Source organism: Canis lupus, chromosome 1 (assembly GCF_048164855.1).
Source record: "Canis lupus baileyi chromosome 1, mCanLup2.hap1, whole genome shotgun sequence".
NCBI classification, from domain to species: domain Eukaryota; kingdom Metazoa; phylum Chordata; class Mammalia; order Carnivora; family Canidae; genus Canis; species Canis lupus.
Window position 1 is genome coordinate 41,619,262 of NC_132838.1, and position 23,813 is coordinate 41,643,074.

The following is a 23,813-nucleotide window of genomic DNA, read 5'->3' on the forward strand; positions in this document are numbered from 1 at the left end:
GATATGAATGAGGAGTGTGGGGGTGGGTAGATGGCCTAAGCCAGGGCCAGCCCTTGGCATTACCTGCTGAAAGGTGGAGCTGCCTCTGCCAACTCTTTCTTGCCTACTGCTGCCTGTTTCTGATGGTTTCCAGCTCTGCCTGTTCGAGAGCCCTTTGTGGACACTGGAAGAAGCTGGGCCATGGCCATGCTGGCTCTGCCCCCTGCCTCAGCAAAGGAAAGAGGCTTGCAAGAGAACAGGGTGTCTGTGTTATCGACTGTCGCTTACACGACAGAACTTTTATTCATTTTTGTATTAGTGTTCTGTTTAGTTTTTAGTTTGTCTCATTGAATGTTTTGTATATTTAGTGAAACTTCAGTTCTCCAGAGGTCACTAATTCTGTAACCTCAACCATTTGGAGCATAGAAAAGAACCTGTGAGAAAGCAGATGGGTAACTTTGAGAACCCGGGGAGCTGCCCTGGATTTTATGTGCTTTATTTATTAGAGAGACTCTGAGGGCTAGGAGGGCGCATTTACTCTTACTTAGCCACAGTTCTAACAAGCTTGGCCTCCTGACTTCTTAGTTCGCCAGGATTTCGAAGCAGCACACCAGGCTGCTTGCTCTAAGTACTGGGAGAAAGTCTACAAGTGACAGCTGACAGCCTGACAGTAAGGGGGTTGACAGAGAATCTATAAAAAGCTCAGAAGATTGGAGCCGTCTCATAGAAGACAAAAAGAGCTCTCTGCATGCCAGTAGCCTGGAGGGTAATGCAGCACAATGGAACGTCTGCTCACAGGGCTGACCTGAGTCATTAAGAAAATATTAATTCTGTTGGTAGCCTCTGCTTCAGAAGGCAGACACGAGTGATACATTAGAGAGATTTTCAGAAAAGGAGTCCCAGTGTTGGTTCTCTGAAAGAATTTGCTTATAGAGAACCATGGTTTCCTTCAGGATAGTAAATATTTTCTCCTGCTCTCTGTCTGCCTTCTCTCTTTCTTTCTCCCCCATTTCCTGTCTCCCCCTTCTTGCTTTCTTTCCTGTTGCCCTCTCTCCCCTTACTCTCTCCACTCTCCCACCACCCCTGCCCCGCTACCTCCCTGCCTTCCCTAACTCCTTTCCCCTGCCCAACACAGCACAGTTTCCCATTTGTCTCTGAAGGACACAAATATCCAGTGGGTTGCTGGTAAATGTTCAACAGCTGGTTCTCAGGGAAAAAACCAACCAACCCCGATTTATAGCATTCATAGATTTGGTTGGTGTGGGGCCTCCTCCATGGTTGATCTCAGGCCACCATTGTGAGGTCACTGAGTGTGGAACAGGGAGGACTATTTCCTCCAGACCATACAATGGATGTAAGTAACCTCCAGAACGTCTGTAGGAGTGAAAGGTAATGAAGCTGTTAAAAAGTGCTAAGTTTTGAGTATTTATTAACTTTATTTTACTTGTAACTAACTTACTTGGATGTTTCGATAATTTAATTTTAATTTTTAAAAAAGATTTTATTTATTCATGAGACACACACACACACACACACACACACACACACACACACAGAGGCAGAGACACAGGCAGAGGGAGAAGTAGGCTCCACGCAGGGAGCCTGACATGGGACTCCATCCTGGGTCTCCAGGATAACGTCCTGGGCCGAAGTCAGCGCTGAACCACTGAGCAACCCGGGCTGCCCAATAATTTAATTTTTAATGACTGTGCTTGCTAGCTGGCTCATAAAATTCCTGGAAGGTTAACAGCTGTCTCTTGTGAGCTGTGAGTCCTCTCCAGCACACACCCAGCACCTCATAGCTGAAGGATATTGTGCCATCTTATATGAGCATTAACAACAACCTAAATAGCTCTTGAAGAGAATCCCAGAAGCTTGTAGTTAAAAGAGACCCCATATCTATTCTGACCTCCCTGCCTGACACTTTAATTCCATCCACAGCCTGGTGGATGGAGAGTCCCAGGTCTCTGCTGCTCAGATTTCTCAAGTCCCGGTACAGAATCTACCACTGACATACACATTTGAAAGTGGAGGGACATGGGCTCCTCAGGCCCCAAACCAGACTCTAATATAGTCTCTTTCTCCTGTTGCTCTCCAATTTCATTCTTATGAAAACAGCCCGATTCCCGGTTTCATTAATTTAACACAAGACATGTTTTATTTGTGGGGATTAATTTAAAGACCACTGTATCATTAAGTAAAATCAGCAACTGTTTATTGGCACTTGTTATATGGTTGGTGTTCAGTAGGTCCTATTTTTTTATGAAAAATTTATTTTACTGATGCATCACCCACCTATAAAGGATATCTATTATACAGGGTTTTTAACGTATTTATTCATAGGTGTGTATATATGGAAAACCCGTATGTGTGTATATATATGCATATATACTCATTCTATGGCATTTCTGACATTCAGAACTAATCGTTCACATTACTATAGATAGGAAATATTTGATTCCCTTGGGCCAGTGAGACTAGACAGCTTTCTAGAAGATCTTTCTAACCCTGGGGAATTGATTCCTGGATGACATGGTGGAGCTCTTTGGTAAAGCTGTATTTTAGTGTGTGTCTGTTAGTGTGGGAGACCATACAGGCCTACCTATGAGGCCCTGTGGTGTGATGGGAAGGCATGGCCTGCAGAGCAAGGTAGACCTGAATCGAAGCCCAGTTCTGCTGCTCACGAGCTGGTGATTATTCTTCGTTTGGACTATTGAGAGTTGGTGTAATGGATATTTCTTTCCTTAAGAAGACTCGGTTTATTATGGGCCTCAAAATAGAAGCTCCTTAGTCTGAAGATAAAGTTCTTTGGAAATGCTATCTGACATCTCTCCTGGTGGGCACGGTTGCTGTGACAGGAAGCAGTGGGTGTGTGGGTGCTGTGTGTCATGGGTGGGGATATGGGCTCCTGACAAGGAATGTGAACATAGTTATTTGAGGGGACAGTCAGGCCACTCCTTGTCCCTAAGAGGCCAGATTCATCCAGATTCACCACCTGGCTGGATGTGGGCATGAGGTCGTGTTCTCACATCCATGCTTGAGTATCTCCTTGTCCTCGCGTCAGCCATGTTGTTGTCTGCATCACTCAATCAGATCACCTTAAGGCCAAACTGGCACTTGCTGTGGCTTCCCTCTTTTTATTGATGGTGTGGTGAATCACCCCAAAAGACTTGGGTTTTGTTTGTTTTTGAAATAATTTTAGATTTACAGAAGAGTTGCAGAGACAGTTCTGATGAGCTTTCCCATTTCCTCGTCACCTGTCTGCTCCTGATGTTAACATCTTACCATGTACACTTATCAAACTCAAAAAGTCCACACTAGTACAATAGTATTAGCTACACTACAGTCTTTATTCGGATTTCCCTGTTTTTTTTTTTTTTTTTCACTTATGTCCTTTTTCCCTAGCAGGACCTAATTCAGGATATCACATCGCATCTAGTGGAGTTTGTCTTTGGCACCTCTCATGTCCCACCCACTGTGAGCCACCTAATCCCCAGTCCCTTATACCTGCACTTCTTTTCCATTCTTGTGATGGTTCCTGGACTTAGCCCCCAGCTCCTTACTGCTCACATGTGGACTCTGGCATTTACTATTGGATTCCTGTTCCCAGATTCTCTGGCCTTCTTGGGAGCTGCCCAGAACTGCCAGGTGAACCATCAGAAAACGGACTGCTATGAGGTAGCTCAGATCTCCTCCTGAATGGAAGCTGAGCTCCCCAAAGCCTCTTTTGTAACTCTTCCAACATGATGTTGCACCACCTCCCAGGTTCAACTTCAGCCCTCTTCTTCAGACAGGGGGATCTCTTGGCAGCCTCCCTGACATTGCTTCCTATCTCACAATTGCCAACCTCGAGTTCTGCTGTATGCAGGAACTGTATTCTCTTTCCAGGCTTTATCTTATTCAGTCTTCAAGAGAGTACCTGTGAGGGAGACCAATTAGGAAACTGAGGCACAAAAAGGATGAGTAGCTGGCCATGGTCACACAGCCAGTATGTAGTTGGATGAGGATTTGGACTGAGACAGTCTGACTGTAGACCTGAGATTCTTAAGCACTCCAGTCTCTCATTTCAAATTCAAGATGGCGCTGTGAGTTTTACTCATGCCATTCCCATATTCCTTCACCAAACCCTCTTTTTTCTCAGTGAAGATCGTACTCACCCTCCAAAGCACAACTGAAATCTCATTTCCATGATTTTTTTCATTCTAGGCTGAAACCAATCTGCTTACCTAGAACTTCTTAATATTTATAAATCAATGAGAATAAATGCTATACCTCTCAGCTGGCACTTACCCTGTGCTTCCCATGGTGTGATGGGTCTGCGTCTAATCCCTCAATTTGACTGTAAGAGGGTAGGAACTTTGGTTTCTAATATACTGTGTCCTCTGTTGAGTAAATGTGTTTTAAATAAGTGTGATTTCCTGGAATATCATTTGATAATAAATAGCGAAGAGAGTCTCATTCTATTTGAGACCTATTATTAGTGGCTTGAACTTTGCTTATGGAGCTGCTATGGCATTTAATCACTCTTGACCAAATAAAACCCAAACCAACAATAATAATAGTCAGCGTAGGGTTTACTAGATTCTGGGCTCTATTGTAAGGCTTTTCCCACATTAACTCTTTTTTGCCTAACAAATCTTGGAGGTGGGTATTTTTACACCCTCATTTTAAAAGGGTAGAAACCAGGCACACAGAGATCCAGTAACTGACTGAGAGGCAAGAAGAGCTGGTGGAACAAGAATTGTCCCTTGTGGCTAGATCTTTTGGATCTGCTTTCAGTGGGATCACAATGGACACAGAATTCACCTCTTCTTTTTGTGAGGTCAGAGTGGTCATTTACTAAGACTCCAGAACTTTGATATGCTGGGTGTCTTTTTTGAAAAAAGCGAGTTCATTACCATTGTGAGCCTTTATAAATCTTTAACTCCTTGCTCTTTATGATTGCTTAGTGACTTCCTTTGTAATATATTACTTTACCAATTAAAAGCACAAATAAAGGCAAGCTCCCAAGTGTGGAGCATTCCTAAATGCAAGAAAGCTGCTCTGACATTTTCTGGGTGGTGATTTGGTGCCCCCAGGACAGGGGAGTAGGTAATTATTGGAACTTTTACTTTGTGTGCTTTCCCTGTTCTAATGCTTAATCATTTTATAGCATCTAACCATGTGTTATTGGGTAACCATAACACATGGCTTTTCACTCTGCTAGGTTTAAGGCTGGTGTTTTTCTTAGAATCAGTTAAAATAAAACCTGGATGTCATACCCCTGGCCTGTTTCGGGAAATGCAGTTTTAACCACAAGCATACCTGTGGTATTTTCAACTGATGTTTGGTTTGCTGGTCTTAATTGCCTTGGTGGCTCCTGAAGGGGTTCTCTCTCTGGCAACAGGATCCCCAAACCTGCCACACCTAACTCATAAGTTATTCTACTAAAGAGGAATTCAAAACTCTACTGTTTGAATACTGTTGAAAATCACATGGCTTCTGGTTTTGTTTTTCCCCTTTCTTGTAGGTTTATCCTTTGATTGATTACCTTTTTTTGTGTGTGTGTGGGGTGGGGAGGGAAGGAGTTCTCATGATAGCAGTGAACCCTTGGGACCCTGTGGGGCTCCTATAGGGGAGGGGTGTGGGGTTGGGGGTGGACCCCATGCAACGCTTGCAGCCAGCCCTACTGGCTGATCTGGACAGGACAGTCTGGAGCAGATCACCATCTCTACAAGGGTGCCCATGGCCTCCTTAAGTTACCATGCCAGGAATTGCTCCTAAAAACTAAGCTTGAGGCAAGATACCCTTGGTATAATTTGTGTCTGTCTCCCTTGGCAACTACCTCTTGTCTTGTTTCTTGCTTCATGGCTTATCAATCGGTTTAAATTGACCTTTCCTCTTGATTGTATGTCTTGGTGCTAAAGAGATAACAGAAAAGCAACATCCCATTTCTATCTGTGCAATCTTTTTTTTTTTTTTTTTAAGATTTTATTTATTTATTTGAGAGAGAGGGAGAAAGCAAGCACATGAGCATGCAGGAGCAGGGGGAGGAGCAGAGGGAGTGGGAGAAGCAGACTCCCTGCTGAGCTTGGAGCCTGACCTGGGGCTCAATCCCAGGACCCTGGGATCATGACCTGAGCTGAAGGCAGATGCTTAACTGACTGATCTACCCAGGCGCCCTTATCTGTGCAATCTTATTTAAAATACCGAATAAGTAATTGGGCTCAGCAATTGTGACAACTTTCTTTGAAGGATTTGTTCTTGGTCTAATTCATAATCTGTTCCTTTCTGTGATGTTTTGGTGGATCAGTGGATTGGTGTCTTGGAGCCACTAGAGTTTTGTGATCATCTTCAACTAGTTCACATTCAGACACACCCTTTCATGTCCTAGAAATGAGATTTTCTTTTAAGCTGTTATTGGGAGTGAGGCTCATGTAAGGGCAGGTCCCTGTCATTGCCACAGGTGTGTGTTTAGCAGAGGGCTGGAAGGAGGGGCTGAATCAGGAGAATCTTGTGCTGTGGAGGACCTTGCAGGCGAGGAGGTGGTCTTCATGCTGACTAATGAGACCACCCCGGGCAGTGGGAAGCCAGATCACTAGGAATGGCCAATTATTTAAAGCAGTCCTACTGGTAAGTAACCCACCTCTGTCCTATGTGTCAGCTAGCCCTTGCCTTCTGGCTTCCTGTGTTCCTGACTCCATGTCCTGTTTGCTGCTTTCTCTTTACCAGAAATTCTAATGCCCGTGTGACCTAGCCTACAAACTTGGACCTACATCCCAGCAGATCTATTGCTGGGTGGTTTTGTGGTAGAAGTTTCTGACACCACATTACCCTTCAGACACCACTAAACCAGTCTTAACACTCAGAGGAAAGGATGCAGACCTTTCTCTGATACTATGTGCTGACCAGGATGGGCATGAGCTTCTGCTTCAAGAGATGCATCTTGACAGTTTCAGTAGAACTACTACTTCTCTACCTGTTGTTTCTGTGGAGCGATCTGGGGAGAAGAGATGAATGATAATTGGTGCCTATATCTGGGTCTTACTTAATGACGCCTTCAGGCCAGGTCTATATTGGGAAGGGAACAATCTTGGTAGATAAGAAGTGAGACTTCTTGCTAGTATGACTGAGGACTGGCCTCTGTCTGTTGACAGCGAAGAGTGTTAACACGTGGTCATGTGTGGAGTTCCAGGGTAATGGGGCTTTTGTGACGATGCAGTGATTTCATGCCTAGCCTTGCTTTCTCTTCTCCATTTTGTGTGCTCCTGTCCCTCTCTTTCCGGGAGAGGGAGCTGGGGGGCGGGTGGAGAGCTACTGTAATGGGGCCGATCAGACCTGCATCAGAACCACAGTGGTCCTCCTGTCCACTGAGGAGATGGGGACACACCTTACCACCAGGGCCCCATCTCCAGCCAGGAAGATGAGCTTCTCTTTGCAATCCATGTTTTTCCTGTTTTCTGTGTAGTTGTCTAGTGGCTCATCAGTCTAAGGTTTTACCTTGCTTGTGAACATGCTTTCCCCCCAGCTGAGTGCTGTGACCATAATCCCCTAGAGGACTTGATGTGTGTGTCTCCTGGCACCTAGGATGGCCTCTCACCACACCAGCAGATACTGTGGGGCTTTTGTGCAGAGGCTTTGTGCCTTCCTTGTCTATCTGCATACTGTGATCAGGGGCAGGTACCACACTGGAAAGGCTTCCAGTGACCTGTCTTGGGCCCACCTGGGAGCCCTGTGAGGAGACCTGTGTGAAGAGTCCAGATGGTCTTCCTGAAAACCCAGTTCTTGTAGGAGGCTAAAGGCAGTGCCATGTGTGGGCGGGGGAGTGTGTTGGGGCCACAGGGTCAGTGGAATCTCTATATGGGATCACAGAGGGGGCAGGACCAGCTCTCGAATCTCTGGAGACTCTGGGCTATAACTGGAGGGGAAAGGAGTTACAGCAGGCAGAGATTTGTTATTCTCCTAATATGCAAGAGTGGCTCTTTTAGTTCACTTCTTCAATTTGAATTAAATCAGTATGATTGAAAAAAAAGTCAGTATGATTGATTTATGGACCTATGGGAAGTATCTCAACCAAAGAGATGACTGTATGCCTAATCTAAACATAGTAATAGATGCATCACCTTGATTGCTTTGTTTCCTCTTTTATTTTTCGGAATCATTAAAGATACAATTGTGCCTGGCTTTCAAAATTATCATGGTGATACAAAATACTGTATCGGAAACACTAGCAGATCTTTATGCCCTTGGTTATTGTGTTACTGCACGGAAGTGATCATCTAAGAGGAAGACCTAGCTAGCAGTGGTTTGTCTCAACACCCCTGACTCAGCTCGAGGAGACATGAAGGCATCTAGGTACACTCTCTGATATTTGGATTTTCAAATCTCACAGGTGACTAATGTCTTCATTTGCAGAGAAGGAGAAAAATGAGCTCCTCTTGGATGTACCTCTTGGATGACTGGATCCAAATGTGGATGCTGCAGGCAAAGCAAGCTCTCCAGGGAAAGTCAGCCAGCTGTACTTGTTAGCTTTCTAGAGTCTGTCTGTTACTATGAGTGCAGTCCTTTTCAAAGCTATGTTCTACTTCCTAAAATACCTTTCCAATCTACTTCCTCTTGAGAGGAAAAGAGGCCTTTGGTGTCTGCCTGTCTGGAGAGTAGAGCCAGCGTGAGGAGGCATGTGGAGAGACCCAGGGAACAGGGACTGCCTGCCCAGAGGCCTTCATCCTCACAGTAAGGAGATGGACTGCCCAGGTGCAGAGTCCCAATAAATGTCTAGAGCTAGCAGCTTGGCCACAGCGGTCTATCTCTTTAAACGAAAACTAACTGTGTAGATTTACCGAATCCGAATATTTGTTTCATGTTAAGTCTTGTTGCTTTTCAGACTGATACAAATAATTGGCACTATTCATGATGACTCTTACATACATGAGGTGAAACAACCTTATTATTTTTTACAATAGGTGTGATGAAACTCCAGAATGACACCATGCATAGTGTGTGAGGGAGCCGAGGATTTGAGTCACGTACTGACTGTGTGGTCTTAGGGAAGTTACTTGGCCTCTCTCTGTTCTTTGGGTTCTTCATCTGTAAAATTGGGGGTAACAAGATGTTGTGAGAATTAACAGAGGTGTTCTTTGTAATAAAGCACTTATCATAGTGTCTCGTAGATAGTAAGCACTCAGGAAATGTTCGCTATTATTATAGTTGAGGCAGAGTAGTATAGACAGAGAGAGATGTGGGTTGTCTCTGTGGGCATAGAAAGGAACCTCTCTGAGCCTCAGTTTCTTCATCTGTAAATGGGGATTTTAGTTCTGCCTTTATGAAAGGGTAGTCACGAGAGCTACACCTGGTAGTGTTTGAGGAAAGCGCTTTAATGAAACACAAGCCCTTTGGAGTATAAGACATGGCATAGTTTTATATTTTATCTGGTGTTGCATATGGAACTTGCAGGTAAATCTCACGAGCTTCTTTTTTTTTCCTAATGTAAATATTGTCACAGCCATACAAACCCTTCTTGGAATACTTGTTTTGAGTATGTGTCTTGAGGACCATCCTGAGATCACTTCAGTGGGTGACACAAGGGGAGCAGTCTGTGTAAGCTCCTTGAGATGAGTAATGCCAGGGTGGTTTTGTGGAGATCTAGGACTGTCCCCACGGGGGTGGCTGGGGTAAGGGGAGTGGGCAAACCACAGGTTTAAATTTGAGGGAAACCTGGTCACAGAGCCATTTGGAGTGATGCGGTTTTGCTGAACAGTGATCCTGGACCACATCCTCAGGTTGAAGAGGGGCTCTGGGTGAAATAGGAGGTGACAGTGCCAATCTGCATCGTCGGTAGGAAAATTTATCAGTGTCCATATTCTTGTCACAGTACATCTGAAATCAGGACAGAGTGTCAAAGTTTAGGTTGATTTGGGTGAAAAGGAGGTAGAGAAACTATAGCTTCTCTCTTAGGAACTAATGGTCAGATTTACATTTAGGAGTAAGTGTGTGTGTGTGTGTGTGTGTGTGTGTGTGTGTGTGTATTAGGTGAAATAAAGTGGCTCTGTCTTCAGAATTGCAAATTTTTAATTAATTACTTTTTTTTTTTTAGAGAGACAGAGCATGTGTGCAGTGTGGGGAGGGGCAAAGCAAGAGGGAGAGAGAATCTTAAGCAGGTTCCATGCCCAGCATGGAGCCTGATGCAGGCAGGACTCCATCTCACGACCCTGAGACCATGACCTGAGCTGAATTCAAGAGTTAGACACTTAACTGACTGAGCCACCCAGGCACCCCCAGAACTGCATTTTTTCCCTCTATTTTCATCTATTTGCCAGGAAGTGGCTGGCTGCTTCCAGTGAGGCTGGCATTTTAGGAGAGATTCTGAATGAGCATTGCCTAGCTCACCATGACCTGAGCCTCTCCTTGGCAGTGGTTATTTGGCGCTTTTTGGGGTAAGGGGTGCTCCAGTGGACCTTTCTCATCCTTTCTGCTCTGAGATTGAGGTTGTCTTGAGAGGAGACATTTTAATCGTATGGCAGCACATTTTTAAAATCTTGTCTTGGGCAGCCCGGGTGGCTCAGCAGTTTAGCACTGCCTTCAGCCCAGGGTGTGATCCTGGAGACCTGGGATCAAGTCCCATGTCGGGCTCCCTGCATGGAGCCTGCTTCTCCCTCTGCCTGTGTCTCTGCCTCTCTCTGTCTCTGTGTCTCTCATGGATAGATAAATAAAAATCTTGTCTTGAATATTTAACTGTGGATTAACATTGTTCTTTTCTGCTGCCCTAGCTCCTCCCATTTGTCCCTGCATCCCCAAGTATTCCACTTCCCAAGTTGCAAAACGGTTTCTGGCACATAATGGTTTTCTTGCTTATACCTTGATTAGGAAAAATGTCACATACAAGCCTAGTTGTCTTGTTTCTAGATATAATAATATGCTTTGTCCTTTGCCTTAATTGTGGCACGCTGGAGAGCTGAGCCACTGAGGTTTGCTTAGAGTCTGTGTGAGCCATCTTTCTGACAAACAGAGCATGCTTTGAGTGTATCTTTGTTAAGATCTTTCATTAATGTGACTTGATTTATTTTTGATTTGGAGCTATGACAGGTTTTCTTTTTCGTTGCTTCTCTAATTTGAGACTTGAAATAAAATTACTTTGTGCAGTAAATGATTTGCCATATATTTATCCCTTTCTTCTTCTCCTCTCATAGCACTTGCTAGATAAAGTGGGAAATAGGATGCAGGGGAAGAATATGAATTAGTTTTTTTGGAAATGCTAAGTCTGATATGGGTTGTACAGCTAACTAGCCCAGGTGCAAATGATATTAAAGAAAGAGAAAACTTGGTTTTTGTTATTTGACTGAGTTAAGCAGTCTCACCAAAGGGCTGGTGTGTGTAGATCTGTATGGTCAGCAATGGAACAATTCTAGTTTAGTGGCCAAGGAGGCATAGTCCCCATCCAGAACTGCTGGGTTTGAATCTGGCTCTGTCAGTTCCGAGCTGTGTGCCTTGGAACAACAAGTTATTCAACCTCTCTATTTGCCCAACTATAAAATGGAAATAATACAGGCATGCACCTACCTTATAGGTGCGTACCCCCTTATATAGTAAATGAGATAATATGATATGTGTAAAGTGTACTGTATAGTACCTATCACCAACTAAGCACAATATAATTGTAGAAATCTATAAATACCCACTTAAAGCGTAAATATTCTGCTGGTTTGTGGGTGATAGCTTTCATGTTTACTGTGGTAACATAGAATTTGCACTTTTGAAAGGGAATGATTTTTTTTTTTTTTTTGGTATGAGTTATCTTGGACTATTAGCAAGCAACTGTGGCTAATGTTAGTTATAAATTTCAGTTGAATTTTCTATAGTACAGTTAGCCCTAAAATTATAAAAAGGAAAATGAGTTGGTGAAAATGGGTTTATAAATTCAACTTTATCTCTCTACCTTGACAGAAAAGAAATAGAATGGAAAATAAAATTTTGTATTTTGTCTTAGGATTTCAGGCAAGTTAATGTTCAGAAAAGTGCTTCCAAATGTCATGGTATATAGAGTCATTACAAACCTATTCTCTAACATCTGAGTGGGGGTTTACCTGAGTCATCAAACTGGGTATTTCTTGAAATAAGTGAATGAAACAGAAAAGTTACAGTGGTTTATATAAAATTCATCTTGATGCAAACAGTTAAAAGCCATTTTAATTTAATTTAATTTAATTTAATTTAATTTAATTTAATTTTTTAAGCCTATTTATCTTAAACATCTTAGGAAGAAAACCATCTTTGAAAAAGATGTGCTATGGTGTAATGCCCACTTTTTGACTCTTCACAAATTTCTCATGTTTGAACGGTCCATTTTGATGTCAGGTCAGTGATTCTTCAGGCTCTAGAAGATTAGTTGTCAAAAGTTGATGAGCTAAATTGGGCAGGTTAAACATAATGTTCTTCTTTGATCTAGATGGACTCAGAAGTTAATGTCTGGGCTCTCCAGGAATGAATTTGCAGGTGTGCTCACATGTTGGAGTGTAGTAAATGCTGGACCAGGTGCTCAGGTATCCCAGGTAATATGTGATGCTCAGCATTTGGCCTGTTCCTATGTTGAGCTAGAGAGACTTTTAGGTGGAGCTGGAGCATGGAGGAGCCCTCTCTCTTGCTGGCTCTGCCTCCCGCTCACAGGCAAGTCTGACTTCTGGATGAGTCCCTGAACTCACCTTCTGGTGAATATGGAAGTCTATCCCTATGTACCCTCCCCCACCCCATTCCCTCCATGACAACAGGGTGTGATTCACCACAGCTTGTGTTTTAGTGACATCAACTCCGCAGGTTTTGAGCTTCTCTCTGCCAAAATGTAGATAAGAGACCCCTGTTTTGTCCAGGAGCCCCCACTCACAGTTTAGGTCTGTTTTCTGCACTAGAAAGAAAGGCTTCTTTGGAACAGCCACGGCACTGGTTTATTCACTGTTGTATCTCAGAGTGTACATAGTGACTCACATGTGGCAGGTGCCCCAGAGGATTTGTGAATGAACTAATAGATGAATGAATTTATGTCTTTGAGCAGACCAAAGCTGGGCACACTCGGCCCAGCTGGGAGATGCAGGAGCAAGAAGTCAGGGTCCTGACTCATCCACCATGGCTGGGGATGGCCAGTTCCCCTTTCATGCCCTTACTTCCTTGGTGGGGCAGCAGCAACTTCTCTCAGCTAACCAGGCCACCTGTGGTAGGGCCTTGGCTGTCACACTGTGCTGCAGGCTTTTCTCTGTTTTAATTCCAGATTTTTGTTACCATTCCTAATTTCCAACGTATGTGTTCTTCACTTCCCTACCTGTTGGGTTAGTTGGGATATTTATTTGGCTTATTTATTTATTTTTTTAATTTAACTTCTTTTCTGTGTCACTTTCCTTGCCTAGGAAATGACAGCAGTGGTGCCACCTGTCACATGGAGCTCTGGGGGGGATGCAGGGAGTGACTGCATGGGAGCACTTAGGAAAGTGCCTGTGATAGTTCTGATCTTTGAGTCACCCACACTGTCCTCATACACATTCACAGCTGCTCCTCCGGAGGCCCAGGCCACAAATTCTGTACTCTTGGCCTTGCCAGCCACCTCATTGCTTTCCTGATTTTGTTCAGCTTGCTGGGGGGACCCACCTCACAGCACCCATAGGCATTTTCTAGCAACAGTTCACTGTATCCCTCACACTTAGTGCACTGTCTGATGGATAATGCATACCAATAAGTACCTGTTGATTGGAAGATGTTGAGGTTCTAACCTAGCTCCCTCCTGGGGATTCCAGGTTCCACTGTGTAAGGCTGCTGTTGCGTGGTGGTTCTGCAGCTTCCTGTCTATGATAGGATCCTGATGATCATTTATTATCCTGGCGATCAATGACAAATCAGCTCACTGTGTTGGTCAATATAGGCTAGGTTGTTTTGTAGTCAGGAGTGACCCAAAATTTCAACAGCTAAAAATAATAACATCTGATTTCCCATTCAAGCTGTGTATGCAGTGTTGACTGGTGTGGGGGTTCTGCTCCTCACCGTCAGTCAGGGTCCCAGACCCATGAGAGTCCATCTGGAAACATGCTCCTATAGCAAGGTAGGGCAGGGGCCCTGAGAGGTACCCAATGGTTCCAAAAGCTTCCACCAGAAAGCGCACACATCACTCCTACCTCCTAGTTCATTGGCCACGGCAAATCTTACTCCATATCTAACTTTAGAGGGAGAAGCAAAACAGACTTACCGTGTATCTGGAAGGGGCTGCTAGAGTACTTGTGGCCAGAGAGTGATTTTTGCTGGTAAAGGAAGTATTGCCTAATTATTACTGTTGCTTTTCAAAAGAATTGTTCCATGCCACATCTCCATCCTCATTTAAAATAATTATTTTATTTAGTCAGGGGGAAAAGACATTAATCCCAGGGAGCTTAACAAATAGAGATTTCCTTCATCATGGTCTACCAAAGCTCTCAGGAACAATTAACTCATCCACTTTGAAGGAAATAACTATCTGTCTGAAAAGAAAATGTCCTAAGTAATTTAGAGGTGGGCCCCCAAGGGGAGTGATTTACGTGAAAAGTCCCTCAGTTAACTTGATTATTTTATGGGGCTTTTGCTGAGACCTTTTGTGTGTTCGGGGTTTATGTGGCCTTTAATCCTGACTCTTATGTAGGCTGTCATTGTGTAGATAAGCTCGTGCTTCAGTAATCATCGTAGAAGGCATAAATAAGCCATTGGGGGACTGGTCCCTCTGTGCTTAGCACTGAGCTAGGAGCTGGGGTTCTATGGTTCTATGGTAGGGTGGCTAATGAACAAAATGATAGTGGTTTGAGAGAAAGAAAAGAAAAGGGAAGTGCTCCAGAGAATAAGGAAGAGAAATAGGGGGCAGGGAAGGGCCCCCTCCAGAAGATTCTAGAAAGCTGAGAAATCAGCTAGCCTGGGGTAAGGAGGAGAGCCAAGGATGGGAAACCATTATAGGTCATATGGCAGCAGAAGCTGGAGACTTGGAGAACTTTGTGGGTTAATTCAGGGAGTCAGAATTTTAAGCTTAGTTAGAAAGCATTGAAGCAGAGGAATGATTTATTTTATTTACTATTACAAAAGCTTATTTAACAAAACAGTTCAAAATGAAAATGTGCACAACCTGATTTTTATACCCTAGCAAAACAGGTGCTGTGGAGGGGGACGTGCAGAAACAGTTGATACTGCTTGTGAACACAACCATTGTTTATGCTCAAGCCAAGTCTTCTATGATAGCGGTACTGCTTCCTCCCATTACCATCATTCCCACATTGTTCTGCTGCCTACTGGTTGCCATACCCACGCATTCATCCATCAAAAGATTCATAAAGGGACGAGATCCCTTCAGCATTCCTTGGCCGTGTCTGCCACAATTTAATTGTGACCATAACTTGTTGCCCATAAATTCTTTCATCTCAGTAGAGTAGTTTTGCTTATAGTGTCTGCTTGGCGAGCTCAAAGATGCCTCAAAACAAAATGCCTTGAATTTTAAAATTTAACTTATGCTTGATTTGTTCATTATTTTTTACATGCCTTTCTTCATGGTATGATTTACATTTCCACAACTAATTACTCTTTGCAGTATTTCTGTTTTAAACCTCAAGTTATATTTTACACTGAATAACCACATTTAAATCTGATCATCTCCAGTATTTTTTCACTCACACAGACAACTTAGCAATGTGAGAAAACTAAAGTAGAATATTATACTCTAACACAGATTCAGTCACAGGAGAGAGAGAGAGAGAGAGAGAGAGAGAAGAGGGAGAGAGAGAGAGAGATCTGTTTATTATGGGGGCTTATTTGTTTCATTAGGTGATTGCTACAATTTGTTGTCAGAATTTAACTTTGTATGTATGGACTTAAAGCATTAAGGGTTCCTAATTTAGAACAGATTAATCAACTTTTGATTTTGTTGGTTTTATGGTGAGATAATCTATTTATTCAAATCTTCCTTCTTTTGGTAATAGCTTAATCAGATGGTCAGACAAATGTGTATACAGCACCTTCTGAAACCTGTAAATTTTGTTCCTGAATGATTGAAGGCAGATTAGAATTTTGAAACGACCTGTGTGGCTGCTGTGTGGGGAATGGGAAGCTGAGCTGGCAGTACCAAAGGTCAAGAGAGAGTTAGGAGGTGGGAGGGGGTCATGTGGTCTGGACCAAGGTGTTTGCGATGGGGATGGGGTGAGGTGGGCCATGCAGTGCTCTTTGGAGGTAGGATTGACAGGACCTGCCAGCGGATGGGTGTGATGTCTAGCAGGGAGGCAACAGTGGTCCTTTGCTGGGGGCATGCTGTCCTGGTGAGCAGTGTAACCGAGAGACAAGAATGGAGATCAGAAGCTTGATTGGTGGTGAACAGAGCAAAGGGAGCTACCTCCTTACAGGATATTTTAATTACCCTTTGTTCGCTCACAAAATTCCCACTTCTTTGAGTTAGTTTTTCTGGATATAACTGAAATCAATCCTTGAGGGCCTGTGCAATCCGTTCCCCCCAAAAGTGCCAGATGAAGAGCGATACATTTAAAGTGTCTTGCGTTCACTCCCTATTGCCCTATATTTCTTTCTGTTGACACAGTGCCCACTCAGATAGTGGTCATAATGCGATAGAGAAGATTTGCTGTGTTCTTTGATGACTTAATTGACATCCTCATCCCATTTTTCATGGTCATGGTTATTGGATTTGAGGGGGGACTCTGGTCTCTTGATTGGATAAGGAAGATACCTAGTGTCCCTGATTAAATTTGGCACCAGTTCGAGTCTTCTCATGGAGGATTAGGAAAATACCCAAGTCTCATCTGCAATATATTACCAAACCATTTTGTATGTCGGAGGGCTTTCTGGTGGTGGCTAAGCTCATCATGTTGATATTGATTGTTTTAAGCTTCTCTTTCAGTGGGAACATTTTCTGACTTCACATTCTGGGCCCCTCCTATTTGGAACCCTTAATACCTTTCTTCAGACCAATATTGAATACTTTATTTTCCCCACATACCTCTGGAAAGAGTTTGAAAGCCACAGACACCTTTACAGACACTTTTCCAACCAAAGCTTGGAATCTTAATTCTGACTGGTTCTCTACCGAATCTTACAGTGACCACCCCATCTCCGCACCGGCCCCCCGCCCCTGCCCCGCTTCATCCTAGTTCATTGAATTGAATCACAGAGATCTGTTCTGGATTCCAGTCCCCTACTTCCTCCCCTCCTACCAGAACACCTCCAGGAAGCCACAGGAAGGTGAAGGCCAAGAAGGTCACTGTTTGTTTGTTTTTTAAGATTTTATTTATTTATTCATGAGAGACACACAGAGAGAGAGAGAGGCAGAGACACAGGCAGAGACACAGGCAGGGAGCCTGATGTGGGACTCGATCCCGGGACTCCAGATCATGCCCTGGGCCGAAGGCAGGCACCAAACCGCTGAGCCACCCAGGGATCCCCAGGGTCACTGTTTAGCAGGGCTCTTAGCTGAATCTTAGTTTCCCATTTTGCTTTCAGGTTGAAGAGGGAAGAAAGATAGTTTGGTTCAAACCACCTTTAGGTCAAGCTGCCTGACCCAGGACAAATCCTATAACCTCCCAAAGTCTTCATGTCCTCATTTGTAATAATAACAGCTGCTACAAGCGTTGAGATGAGAAATAATTAAACTCTCGATTGGAAGAGTTATTGGCACAGTGCCTGCTACAGTGGTACTAATATGAACTATTATTATTTTGAAAAGGAGAGGACCGTCTTACCCAATTTTGTACTTCTTGACGAGACCTAGGGTCATACTTGGTGATAATTTGTGTTTTATACAGTTTTCTTAAAATAAACACATTGGCTCTAAGTCACTCATTCATAGCTGATTCGTGGTTCAAGACTTTGTCTTTTTTATTATTAATCAATAGACATAATAGTTGCTGCTCTGGGACTGATTTACTGATTCTTAGAGTGTGTAGATCAGGTGGTTACTAAGCAGTCATCTGGACAGAGGCCAGGAGCCCTGAACAGCTGCGTAATAAAACCTATATTTTGAGCTCTGTAGACAAAGGCATTGCTCAGGTATGATAAGGAATTTGGACAAAGACTGATCTGTTTTCCCGCCAGGGCCAGCTGTTGGCTTCCTCAGACTTATTGTAGCTCTCGTTTGTGAAGCATTTACTAGAAGGGCGGACAGTGTGTTAGGCAAAGGACACACTGTTTAATCCTTGGGACAGCCCAGCGAGGAAAGTCCTATTGTTATTTATTCCCATTTTAGGGATGAGGACATAGAGGTGCAGAGAGCTTCAGGTCACACAGCTTGTGATTGGCAGAGCTGGGGCCACACCCCTGGTGTGCTTGGCTTAACGTCTGTTTCCCATTGAGAAAATAGGGGCAATTGGAGGCTCCACACACATTGCTCACCTCCTGGTGCTGTAGATGAGCTGCCTGCAGCCCAGGAAAGGCACCTTCACTTCTGCAGTGGACTCTGCCCTTCTTGCCTACTCAGGGATAGTGTTCTGGTAATTTCTCCTCACTTTCCTGCATCTTTCACTCCCTGCAAAGCATAAACATGCCATTATTTTTTCATCCTTAAAAAAAAAGAAGAAAATTCTTTCTTGATTGCACTTTCTCCAGTGAGCAACCCTTCCCTTTTCTTCAAAACGCCTTGAGAACGTTTTTGACACAGTAGCCCCCCTCTTTTGCAAGGGGTACATTCCAAGACCTGTTGTGGCTGCCTGCAGTTGTGCACAATACCAAGCCCTGCACGTACAGTCTTTTTCCTCTATGCATACCTACTTGTGGTAAAGTTTGATTCATATGTTAGGCACGATAAAGGTTCGCAACAAGAACTAATAATGAGATAGAACAGTTAGTTACAACAATATACTGTGATAAAAGTTCTGTGGAGGTGGTCTTTCTCTGTCTCTCTCTTTCTCACCATATCTTATTGCACTGCACTCACCCTGCTTCTGGTGATGTGTGAATTGATATGATGCCTGCGTGATGAGATGAGGGGAGGCGAGTGACGTAGATGTTGTGACATAGTGTTAGGCTGCTCTTAACTTTCTGCTGCTTGGTCAGAAGGAGGGTCATCTGCTTCTAGACTGCAGGTGGCTACAGGTTTTTGAAACTGCAGACGGTAGGTGGGATGACTGCATTCTTAAACACCAAACCCAGTCCCAGTCTCCCATTATATCTTGAACTGACTCTGGTTTCCATCCCAGCACTACTCCAAAGCTGCTTTGTTAGGTAACCATGACTTCCATGTTGTTCAATCCAATGCCCTAGGCTTGGTCCTTGTCTTACTTTCAGGGTTTGGTGCAGTGGATTTCATTCCCTCCTCCTTAAGGCAAGTTCTTCTTCTGGCTTTCCAGCCACCAAACTTTTTCCAGGCCCTTTGCTGGTTCTCACACTTTTAAATTTACCCAGAGGTAGCCTCAGGGATTAGCCCTCCAACCCCTATGTACATTGCACCCTGATTATAATAGCCAAGATATGGCAGCAGCCTGTGTCCATTGGTAGTTGAATGGATGAAGAAGATGTGGTATTTATATACAATGGAATATTACTCAACCACAAAAAGAATGAAATTTTGCCATTTGCCATGGACCCAGAGAGTGTTATGCTAAGTGAAATAAGTCAGAGAAAGACAAATACCCTGGGATTTCATTTATATGTAGAATCTGAAAAACACAATAAATGGACAATAATGAAGGCCATAAGAGATTCATAAATACAGAGAACAGTGCAGTGGTTGCTAGAGCAAGGTAGGGATGGGGAGGGGTGGGATATGGGCAAAATAGGTAAAGGGGAGCAAAAGGTACAAACTTCCAGTTGTAAAATAAATAAATAACATGTAGGGATACAACGTATAGCATATAGGAATATGGTTAGTAATATGTGACAACTTTGTATGGTGACAGATGGTAGCAACATTTACCATGGCGATCACTTTGTAATGTATATAAATGTTGAGTCACCGCGTTGTACACCTGAAACTAATACAATATTGTATGTCAAGTTGACTAAAGTTCAATAAAAAATATAAATTAAAAAAATTGCTTGGGGGTAGATATTTGCTATTCTTTGGCATCTCAGCGAGTGAAGGGGAAAGTCTACTCATTTAAGTACTAATGCACATTGAATACAATTATTGACAAGAAATTTAAAGGTGAGACTGAGCCATTTCATAAATATAATAATTGATCCAAGAGGCTGTCTGTCTCGTCTCTCGGTCGATGAAGGCAAGAGTTATAAAAAGAATATGTGTCTACTTTCCCTCTGCATTTCTTTACTTATACACCTAGAGCAGTTGCTATTTATAGCCTGTCTTACATAAACCTACATGACCACTTTATCTCCAATTCTGGGTCAATTTCAAGAGGAAATTAAGTATTCATGCATTTACATGAGTTCCTCTTATTCTTAACCTCAGTATTCTAGAAAATGTGTCTAAAGGTAGTTCTAGGCCTAAGTATTTTATTTTGGTGAGAACTTCAGTTTATTCACTCAATAAAAATTCACTGCACATGCATGTGGGCTGGATACACATAAGGCTTACAAAATAAACAAAACACAGTCCCTGCCCTCAAGGAGCTTTTCGTTTGCTAGCAGAGACAACAGATACGCACCTTGATGGGTTATACTGGGCTAGTGATCATGATGAAATTTAATGTGCTAATGACTGCAGAGCTGTGGGAGGCCAGAGGACAGGAGATCCAGGTACTAATGCAGTGTCAGGTCATGGGCAGTGGTCATCCCAAATGACCTTCAGCCCATCCCCTGTTGTGCACTGGATACTGGGATAGAAGGCTTGAGATCCTTCAGCCTAGGCCCTGTCTGGGCTGCAGGACCTGTCTCTGTGAGTAGAGAAATGAGATTCTCCTGTTGTATGGTATAGAGGCTGAGGACTGTAGTCGTGGTAGACATTCACTTTCTAAATAAGAGTACCACCAAAGCCTTCAGAAGGGAATCATCACAATATATTGTTATCATGGCTGCTGAACTACTAACTGGGCTGCTTGGAACAGCCTAGAGGTTGGCAAGGATTTATGGTCATTTGGGGTAACAGGGCAGTCATAAATCGTCAACCCTGCTTGCCTTTATAACAATCGAATTAGCTTGCTAGTGCAAAGAGCCATTGGGGCTCAGAATAAATCATGCAGTCGGTCACTCAACGGACAATTATGGAATGCCCACTAGGTGTGAGCCATTCTGTTTTCCTCTCTCATTTATGTCAAAAGTTAGCAGAGGAGCCGGGCATCAGATTCTTGAGTCTTCATTTCTGTTCCAAGGATTCTTTTGTTTTTTATTTTTATTTTTTTGTTTGAGTATGTCATCTTTAATCCAAATTGTTCCCTGCCCGGAAAAAATTAAATAAGATTTTGGGACATACTTGACCATGTAACACCTCTTTCTGGGAATAAAAATGTAGATCGGTATAAGGCATTTGCACCTTTGTTATTGGCCACCGTTTTTTTCCTTTAAAAAATAGATCTGTAGTTCAATCAGTTGGCTTGTAGAAATTAAAAATAAAGCATGGCATCCCTTTCTGTGCATCTGCCGTTACTTGTGTTCTAAAATGAGTGTCTATTCCAGTAGCAAAAGTGACAGATGTAGATGAGGTAACAACTTGCCGTCTTCCTAGCTGAAGCTTACTTTGAGATTGAATCAGAATACCAGAATCGGCGTTTTTGGAGTTATATTTTGTGCTACTTGCCTGAAATCAAAGGTGAAACTCTGTCTTAATCAGGGCTGAGAGCATCTTGGAAGACAATGAGAATTTCTAGGCACAAGGAAGGTCTGGATGCTCTCTTTTTTTCCTCCCCACCCCCATAAACATAACCTCCCACCCACCACAATCTGAGGCTCGAACAGCTGCCACTGGCTTCACCTGCTTCACCCTTTTAGTTCCCGGGCACATAACCTTGGGGGGGGGGGCGGGGGGCTCAAATCTCACTCCAGTGTTTGCAAGGATTACCTCCTGTACTTGCTTTCCTCAGATCTCAGAGAGGGAAAGGATAGGTGGAAAAAGTCAGGAGAGCCATAGGCTCAGTTCTGGCCTGTTGAATTCAAGCAGGACTTGCTACAGATCCAATTCAATTAGCAATAACTGCGCCTTGGATAAACCTCATTAGCTATGATACTGCCACTGCGCAAAGCTTACGGATCCAATTCAGGTGAAGACTGACCTTCTAGCTCCTGGTGTTTATCTAGGAAGTGATGCCGTGTGCCTCCTTGCATTGGCGGTCACTCCCAGGAGATCCACACCAGTGGATCTCTGGCTCCAGAGGGCACTTGGCTGGTGTGTAGAAGGCAGTAAGTGTTTGAATTGTATTGAGTGTTGGCTGCTTGCCTAGAATCTGGGAGATTAGGGAGATGGATGCAGGTGGCCCTAGAGTTAAAGGATTGTTTTATAGGATTGGCAAATTGCTGATTTCCAGACTGTTATGGGGTGTCTGGTGGTGGGTATCCAAGTGGTTGAAGCATTGCTTTCCAGTGTAGAAACAATCTGGTTATGACATCTATCTCCCTGTTGCTACAGGCTAGGAGGAGGAGGACTGGCTCTCGGGTTTTGCATGTGCTCTGGCTACAGGATGCCAGAAACCCGCCCTCTGCAGGGAGAGGAGGGCTGCTCCTTGGTGAGAGGTGTGTGAAGGGCTCGGTCCCGTGCCAGAACTTTGTTTCTCCTCGACATTCCCACTGACCTCGTCTCATCCTGTGTGTAAGACCTGGGCAATTACAAACGCAGAGAAAGATGGGTCTTTTGAGTCCTTTTCAAAATGGAGGCCCAGCAGGAGCCAAGGAGCACTCAGGTGAGCCCAGCAGTGCCATCTGTTCACAGAGGGCCTAGGAGAAGCAGAGATGAGCAGTGATTGAGCAACAGTGGCCTGGGGGCAGGGATCCATCCTCTTGTGGCTCTGACTTAGGATGAAACAGCCGGTTCTCACTTGTGTGACTGAGTTGTGCTTCCACAGCCGGGCAGGGTTCCACCATTTGCCTCTGTCTTGCTCCCCAAACTGTGAGGCGGGGGGCGGTCAAATGTCTTGTTAATGCTGGAACCCTCAGCACCCAGCCCATAATGTAGAATGAAGGTTCTAAATGAGGAGCAGAAATCAGTGACCATATGTGAGGAGTAGTGACTCCTCCTTCCTGTTTTCACTTGCTGTCACGGAATGTCTTCCCTTTCTGCAAGACACTCAAAACCTTCCGAAGCAGTGGTTTGCAAACTTCTTGGTTTGTGAATCCTCTGTGGCTCTTGTCACTTGTGTACACTCGGAGTTCCTCCTCCCACGTTGGGGTCCAGTGGCTCTGGGGCTGCCAGGGATCTGCATTTTCACTGGGCTGCACAGGGACTCCTGAGGCAGGTGTTCTGTGAGTCATGGCTTGAGAAAGAGAACTTCCTGCTTCTAGCTGCAGAGTGCTTTGGAAGTAGGCCCTTCAAGTGGGGAGTCAACAGTCGAAGAAGGAACTCTGACTCATTCCTGCTGCTTTGATCACACGCCTAGAATTTTCCATACCTTTGATTTCTTTTGTGCTACCCCATTGAGTCCCGTGGGGGACACTTTAACATTCTCTTCAGGTACACCCAGAGTATTCAGTGTCATGGTTGAAGCCAGTTGACATTTAAAAAATTGAGTCCTTTTATAGGAGAGCAGTAACAAAAAAAAAAAAAATTACTAGACCTACAATTAAAAATCAGTTAAGTTTCCAAAGTACCAGATCTTAAATAAACTCTCTTTTAGCCTCAGGAGACTGGCAATATATCACAGCCATTTCTCAAGATGTCAGGATTCTAATTACTTGCTTCTGTGGAGCAATTGGCCTTTTTTCCGTCTACTATAATCTTGAATCCTTCCTGCCTAAGACTTAAGGTTTATCCTTGGCACCCCAGGGTA

The 23,813-nt window shown here is 43.8% G+C and overlaps 1 protein-coding gene and 1 pseudogene across 5 annotated transcripts in view; one reads left to right on the plus strand and one right to left on the minus strand.

Moving 5' to 3' along the window:
- Window positions 1-23,813, plus strand: part of PPP1R14C (protein phosphatase 1 regulatory inhibitor subunit 14C) — an 86,169-nt gene that overhangs the window by 20,035 nt on the left and 42,321 nt on the right. The gene's annotated exons all lie outside the window — the stretch shown is intronic.
- LOC140609112 (U4 spliceosomal RNA) lies at window positions 22,011-22,078 on the minus strand (annotated as a pseudogene).